Genomic DNA, 6000 nt, shown 5'->3' on the forward strand with positions numbered 1-6000 from the left:
TCTTAATCCATCGAATAAGGAGTAGTTAGGGCACGTACAATAGGGTGATGTCAGCCTTCTCTTACGCTTGCCACGTCAGATTTTTGCTTAGTTGGAGGAGAGAGAATGAAGGGAGAGAAGGTTGTCTTCCCTTAGCTAAGGGATGATCTCTTATAAAATAAGAGAATGCTATTTTCCCCATTGTACGACTTATCTTCACTTAGTCACATAATTTTCTACTAAAAATAATTAATTATCATTTATTGCAAGGGATGACAATAAAAAATAATGTATTGTACCGATTATATTTATCAACCTCTCTAGAGTCTAGATGACATGGACTGCTAAGAGAAGACGTGTCTTCCCTACCATTGTACATGTCCTTAGAGAACCAAGTTTAGTCTTACAACCACAGCCGCCCCAAATGGTGCTTACGGTTTCTGAAGGTCCTCGCATTTCGTTTAGTACAAAGCTTCCATGAGATTAGAATGAGGAGGGAGGCCATGGGTTTCCATCTCCCACCATGGGCATGGACAATCTTGGTCCGCCATTCCTCAACTTCATCGAGTTCGCTCCACGTTGATGAAGTCGTGTAGATGTAGCCAATTCTTTATCGTGTAGATGTAGCCATTCCTCAACTTCATCGAGTTCGCTCCACGTTGATGAAGTCGTGTAGATGTAGCCAATCCTTTATTCCAACTGCTAAGGGAGTAGCGACATTTTAAAAGAAGGCGGCACAGAGTCTCGTTTTGGCATCAACAAAGAGGGCAAATTCTACTGTTGGGCCAACCTCGCCGCTCCACGCGGTCTACCATTCAAACCTTATTTTGTACTATTAGCCAAGAGAAAAGCTTGCACTTTGGGGGAGCTCATACTTTCCACACAACAGAGTCCATACATGAATAGATAGTTTTGGCGAATTGCGCCTTGTAGGCCTGAGTAGAATGAATAGGCCCCATTTGAGGCGAGCTTCCAAAGAATTGAGTCCGAAACGTTATCGCGCAAGGTGAGTTGTGAGGTGAATTGCCATAAACTAGTGAGTTCTTGCATATTTAGAACCGAGTAGATGCCGATTTGGAGAACCTAAACTTCGTTTGTTTGATTGCTTTCTGAATATTCCAATTCTACCGTTTAGAGACTGCGTAAATGGACGGGCAACACATTTAGGGCTGAGGCCATTCCAAACGAACGCCTTTTTTTTACCTTGTCCCATGGTTACCTTTGTGAAACCTATAAGAGCTCTATTGCATGGATTTTTCGTTCCAACCCATGGCGGATATCCACTTATGCCAAAGCCATCGTAGACGTAAGGCTCTCGCAAACTTATCCTTGCTTAGGATACCCGAGGTAGGTCGACAAACTGCCATCCAATTAACTTTACACATTTCATCTTTTGGTTCCGTCCAAAAAAAGCCTCAAGTTAACTATTGGATTGCTTGAAGTGGTTCCACCGGAACGTCGAGGGTTGTGAGTAGGCTTGCAAGATGAGAACTGATTTAACAAGGTCCTTCCTTCATGCAATATTGGAATATCCCGTTCCAAGGGGCAAGGAACGCCGCGGCTTTATCTTCAAGGTATTGGAAGTGAATTCTTTTGAGCCTCTTCACCGTGAGATCCCTTAGATCCAAACCCAAACTGTATTAGCCCATTTTATCCACATGTTCCACAGTACTACCACACAGGGGAAAATCAGAGACTCCATTGATTCATATGATTTGTATAGAAATTGTATAGGATTTAGATTTTATAGAAAAAATTCCTACTGCAAGTAGACATGACATCTCTAATCCTATGCTCTTCTTACTCGTATGTTTTTCCTATCCTATGAATCAAAGGAGCTCTAGAGCTGTACGCGTTGACTGCCTTGGAATGGTAAAGAAACCAATGTTGAATATATAAGCAAATATCCATATGAAATAATCCGTACAAGTAATTGATAAATCATGACTACGAAAATAACAAATAAACTAATCATCCAGACTAGTAAGGTAGATGAACAAATCACATCTAAACAAGATAAACTGGTCGCATCTACCACACAAACTGGAAGAAGAAACTCTAACAGAAACTGAAAGAGGGACGACAAGATCACATACTTTGCAGCAGCGTCGTTGTCGCCCATGTTGAGGTTGCCGAAGAATTCGCTGAGGTCCGGGAAGAAGTTGTCGGTGTGGAGGAACTCGTCGTCTGATGACGAGCGTCGTGCGTACTGGAAACAGGTAGTCGTGTAGCGGCTAGGGTTGCGCAAGGTCTTATATAGTGCGGTTCGGGAAAGTCGTGGGGCGCAGCCCACGTCCGAGTCGGCATAGCCACGATCCAGAAAAACCGGAAGGCAAAACGGCTGAGTAACCCGCGGAGCGGCGGGTCGGGTCGGGTCATGACGAGGCGGGCGGCGGAGGAGGAGTGCGCGAGGGCTCTCTCTCTTCTCACTCACTTACTAGGACTAGAACAACCCACGTTATATACCACTCCAACTCCCCCCCAACTAGCAATGTGGGACTAAACTTCAGCCCCCACTAGTGCTGCCACTGATTATTGAAATAGGTCATGTGAGTTTCAGAATTTGATAATGGACCAAAGGCCAAATGCTCAAAATTCCAGCAACCAGTTCCCCGTATGTTCTCTCTTTGTCGACGGGCCAACGGCAATGTGAGCAACCGCTACGCGCTCCTCTCAAGCAGGAAGCCGAGATCCCCACTGCAGGAAGCGGCAAGCTGTCAGTCTTCGGCAACACGAGCAACTCTTTTGTTGAAGTATAAATGCATTGCCTAATCTCTTCCATCAGATCGGTCTTTTGGTTGCATTGGTTAGAGCATGCAGTTCTACATGGTATCAGAGCCAAGAGGTCTTGAGTTCAAGACCCGACTGGCGCAATATAAAATAAAAATATTGCAGCCCACTTTCGGTCCACGTTTAGGCCTGAGGGAGCCACACGTGAGGGGGAGTGTTGAAGTATAAATGCATTGCCTAATCTCTTTCATCAGATCGGTCTTTTGGTTGCATTGGTTAGAGCATGCAGTTCTACATCTTTGTCGTCAGCAACGACGTGACAAAATCTCTCTCTGGTGTGGCCGGCTCGTATAAGTGACAAAATCTCCGTGTGATCGCCGGCAGCATGATCAACTCTTGCACCTCAAAACATGTGAAGTTACAAGTTAGTATCTAGTCTGCTTTTAGAATGTAGATTTATCCACTTTTTTTTGTATCTTATCCACTTTATAAATATCTAAAATGGCTTATCTTATTATGAAGACAATAAATAAGAAAGCATCGAGTGGAAAATGAACAAATAAAGAGCAACCAAATGCAATAGATCCTTCCTGAACAGCTTAGCCTAGTAGTAGCTGAAATTTTGCAAGTAAACATCATGTGTACACTGATTTCTCATGGCAATGCAGCGCACACTCAACAAACTAGCATTTTAGTTTTGCTTTCAGAGGCGAAAGAAAATACAAGCATGAGTATCTTTTTTTTTGCCGAGGTGACAGGGGCGTAAACCCTAGGCCGCCAACCCCCATCCTCCGTGGAGTGGGTGTGGTGTCGTCGTCGAGCACCATAGCGTTTGGAGGCGCGGCGGATGGCGTGATGGTGGTCTACACCCTCGAGTCGGTGGCATGTCTCTGTGTACGCAGTCACTCGGGGAGCTTCAAAACGAACATCGGCTGGTAAGACAGCTTTGGCTCTGTCTACGAGGAAAACCGGAGTATACTTTGTTGATCTGTTTGGTGTAGTCCGTAGGCTCCATAATACTGATGGTAATTTTTCGACCCAAGCTCCAGCTGTGCCTTTCAGGCGCTTTTTAATGCCATCACATATTAAGCCGTTTATCCTTTCGACCTGACCATTGGTTTGATGATGCGCGACCGAGGCAAATTTAAGCTTGATGTTACCATCCTCGCAGAATTCGCGGAATTCCATAGAATCAAAATTACTTCCATTATCCGTAATGATGTTGTGAGGCATGCCAAAGCGACAAGTTATTCCTTCGAAGAACTTAACAGCAGTTTTAGTTGTTTGATCTCTGACTTGAACGGCTTCGACTGCGACCAATAGGTATGTGTGCCCTCCTGGCGATGATCTCGGCAGCGAACCAAATTGATCGAGTCCCCATTGCGCAAAAGGCCAAGCCAAGGGTATTGCCATTAGGTCCGTTGCAGGAGCATGCGGTCAGCGCAAAACGTTGACAAGGATCGCACTTTTTTACCAAGTCTCGAGCATCAGACGCGGCCGTTGGCCAATAAAACCCTGCTCTGAAGGCTTTGGCTACGAGGGCCCTACTACTTAAATGGTGACCACAAGTTCCTTCGTGTATTTCCCGCAAAAGAGCTTTGCCATCGTCAATGGCGATACACCTTTGAAAGATACCAGAAATGATACGCTTGTAAAGTTCACCGTCAACTATAGTGAAGGCCTTAGATCGTCGTACGATACGTTTGGCCTCCATTGGGTCATCTGGTAACTTTTGCTCCATCAAGTACGCTAATTAAGAAAGGCTCAGTCCAAAGAGATTTGATAAGTAATACTTGTTCTGCTGACTGTAGTGCGGGACTTTCGGCATCCTCCTTATTCGATGAACTATCAGTCGACACTTCCAGGGGTGCCGATACTTTTTCTTTAATCGACCTTTGAGTAATAACTTCATAAAAGACGCCATCTGGGATAGGGGAACATGTGGACCCTATATTTTCCAGAGCGTCGTCTTCCTCATTGCTGGCTCTCCCGATGTGTTTTAGCTCGCATCCTTCGAATTTGGCTTCCATAGATTGGTATAGTTGGCGGTAGGCCATTATGTTGTCACTAACTGCATCGCATAGATTCATCGACTGTTGTACCACAAGATTTGAATCACCATAGATCTCTAGGCGGATTGCTCCGCATGCTTTGGCCATACGCATCCCGTGCAATAGCGCCTCATATTCTGCTTCATTATTTGTCGGTGGCAAAAAGTTAATCCATAATTATATCTCATTTTGTCTCCCTGTGGTGAGATCAATATTATTCATGCGCCTGCACCTGTACTTCGTTTTGATCCGTCAAAGTACATTGTCCAGGACCCCGTCATGTCGGGTCCTGCCGGAGTTTGTGATTGAATCCAATCAGCTAAGAAATCTGGGAGAACCTGAGATTTGATTGCCGTCCAATTGACATAGGTTATGTCGTGTGGTGCTATCTCGATAGCCCATTGAGATTCTCTACCCGTCGCCTCCGGGTTGGTTAGTATATTCTTCAATGGTGCTTCGCTTACCACAATAATCGGGTGCTCTGTGAAATAATGTCGTAGCTTCCGTGCTGTCCTCCATACGGCATATGCTAGCTTCTGGTGATGAGGGTACCGCTGCTTTGCTGGGGTGAGTACTTCGCTGAGGTAGTAAACAGGTCGTTGCACACCATGAACTCTCCCTGCCTCTTCTCTTTCGACGACTAGGACCGTGCTGAAGACTTGCACCATTGCAGCTATATACATGAGCATTGGTTCTTTTTCATGCGGAGTTACAAGGACCGGAGATGTCGATAGTATCGTCTTCAATTTATCGAAGGACTCCTGCGCCTCGGTTGTCCACTCGATTTTTTCTGATTTCTTCATTAACTGATAAAAGGGCAAAGTCTTTTCTCCCAATTTGGCGATAAATCTGCTAAGTGCTGCCAATCGCCCTACCAACTGTTGCACTTGGTGCAAATTTTTTGGCGGTTCCATGTCGAGGATGGCTTTGATTTTCAGAGGATTGGCCTCTATTCCCCTAGCTGAGATGAAGTACCCAAGCACCTGTCCTCCTGGTACCCCGGAAAAACATTTCTTCGGGTTCAGCTTTATTTTATATCTGTTGAGATTATCGAAAGTTTCGCGCAGATCGTCGATGAGGGTGACTGCGTTTTTGGTTTTAACCACGATATCATCGATATAGACTTCAATATTTCGACCGATTTGCTCCCCGAGGCAAGCTTGCATACACCGCTGATAAGTGGCACCTGCGTTTTTAACCCGAAAGTCATAACGTTCTAACAATAAACGTCGTGGGGGGT

Source organism: Lolium rigidum, chromosome 2, assembly GCF_022539505.1.
Source record: "Lolium rigidum isolate FL_2022 chromosome 2, APGP_CSIRO_Lrig_0.1, whole genome shotgun sequence".
Lineage (NCBI taxonomy): Eukaryota > Viridiplantae > Streptophyta > Magnoliopsida > Poales > Poaceae > Lolium > Lolium rigidum.